We start from the raw sequence: 2,202 nt of genomic DNA on the forward strand, positions 1-2,202 counted from the left end.
ATTGAAGAGCAATTGACTTTTTTATGTTATTTTTATTTTATACATATATAGTTTTTTTATTTAAACAAACTTAACGGCAACGGATAAGACGAGAACAAGAAATGCGAATCTCTTCATGCTGTTCAATTAATGTTTCGTAAGAGCGAGCTACTTCGTGTAAAATCGAAAACCAATCCGTGCACACACTGAATCTGAGATTTTCTATAGCGCATATTTATACTCCGGATCTCACACTTGAGACTTCTCGTAATACGCACGAACTGTCACTCGACTCTGCCACGATGACAGTTTATGCTTTTGATTAAAGCAGAGAAAAGCATGTATGAACTATTCTTTGCCTTTCCTACTTACCGACATCATGAAACATAAAAATAAAAAAAACAAGAAAACGAAAAGTAGGCGACAATTTTTGTTTTCAGAAATCAATTCTACGCATAAAAATATACAAATTTACAAAGTTCGAAAAAAAATCCAAGATGGGGGCGTTATACTGCATTTTTACCGAGAATGACTAAAAAATATATATTTTAAAATAATTGTAATTATAATTATGTATCCCTTATGCTTCTTTCTTCCTTACTACTATATTTCCCTCTATTCATCTCTTTGCTTGTGTTATATTCTCTTCCTGTCTCCTCTTTATTTCTTTCCATCTTCTCTGTTCTCTTCTCTTTCTTTTTCTTCTTGTTCTCTTTTCCGCTTCTTTTACATCTTTTAATTAACTATAAAAGATAAAAGGACGCACAAAGAAAAGAACTATTACAGGATTACAATTTTGACACGTTGTTATCATTTTCTCTGTTGATAGTTAACGTGTTAATGAATTCGTACGATTTTCCTAATATCCTAAACATTTTAATCGTTAAATTTGTGAGTCAGTTTCGTAATTGTATTGTTTTCTTTCACAGTTGTTATGAGTTTGTATAAATATTTAAGAAGAATGACTAAAAAGATTTTTTAAATAATCCTGCATAAATATAGTGGCGAAGATTGCGAAGATTGCGCAGGCATTACTATTTCCAAGCTTTCCTCTACGCAGGCTGCGTAGTAATCGTATTTCTCGAGAAGTTCCTCAGTTTTATTATCGATGTCGTCGTCTTGGTTCTCCATGAGATATTCCTGAGCAAAATCCATTTCCTCTATCGTGGAGAAGACCTTTTTGATTATCTAATATATATTCCAGTACGCGCGTACTTTTTACATGGAATGTTACATGCATTTTCAATTAGTTCTCGTGTTTGTAATTCGCTTGATTTTCACGAGCGACTTATCTACTGTCATATCCGCTTGTATAAACAATGTATGATGGGTCCACATCTATGCAGTAAGCTGTTCATATCTTCAGCAATCACCTGAAATAATGAAATTATATGTAGTCTACCAGTACACCGCGGCTTCTCCGTGAATGATCGGACACACTGTATATTTTTTATTATTTTTTAATTAGAATATCTTATAAAATCATGTAATTGAGATCAATTGAAATGTTCAGGAAATATATATCAAAGACAGATTTACAGAATCCTCCGCAAACGCGTTTTCCGGAAATGGAATCCAACAAAACATTATCATTATTGAGTTATATTAGAATTAATTATAGATTATTGAGGAATGGACTTTTTATATTATTTTTATTTTATACATATATAGTACTCATGGCAACGGAAAAAACAAGTACAAGAAACACGAATCTCTTTATGCTATTGATTAATGTTTCGCAAGAATGAGCTACTTTGTGTAAACTCAGAACCGACTCGCGCACTGAATCTGAGATTTTCTATTGCGCATATATATCGGATTCTACAATTTAGATCGGAATTGTGATCTTACGTCATGTAACAATCGCCAATTCCAATTGTCTATTGTGTTTACGAGTTTGCGGAAGCGTGTTGTGTATAATTGGTTGACGTGTCAAATTGGCAAAGTGCAGTCTGATGCTGTTGTTGATATCGCGTTCACCGGAAAATCCTTATACGTAAAAATCTGGCCGATGTTGCTGGTTTGATATAAAATGATGTACTAACTGCTGCATCGGAAACAATAATATATATATATATATATATATATATATATATATATATATATATAATAGACTCGGATACAACAACGGATCCCGTGACGTCAATTTCCCACAAGACAATAGAAATAACTTTCTTCTTTAAATGTAGATATATTTCTTAATTATATATATAAAAATGAAAC

General features: G+C 32.2%; 1 protein-coding gene across 2 annotated transcripts in view; it reads right to left on the minus strand.

Annotated features, from left to right (window-relative positions):
• LOC116853062 overlaps positions 1-2,202 on the minus strand; it is an 11,530-nt gene that overhangs the window by 1,324 nt on the left and 8,004 nt on the right. Inside the window, exons 6-7 of one of the 2 annotated variants that reach the window (XR_004379892.1) lie at positions 1,831-2,026; positions 23-1,352 (exon numbers count right to left, since the gene is read on the minus strand). The exons of the other annotated variant lie outside the window; for it this stretch is intronic. The gene's annotated coding sequence lies outside the window, so the exon portion shown is untranslated. Of the gene's footprint in view, positions 1-22; positions 1,353-1,830; positions 2,027-2,202 lie in introns of those variants that run through there. 2 annotated transcript variants of the gene reach the window in all.

The sequence above is a fragment of the Odontomachus brunneus genome, unplaced genomic scaffold (genome assembly GCF_010583005.1).
Source record: "Odontomachus brunneus isolate Ranch 3 - 2012 unplaced genomic scaffold, Obru_v1 Obru_scaffold_276, whole genome shotgun sequence".
Classification (NCBI taxonomy): domain Eukaryota; kingdom Metazoa; phylum Arthropoda; class Insecta; order Hymenoptera; family Formicidae; genus Odontomachus; species Odontomachus brunneus.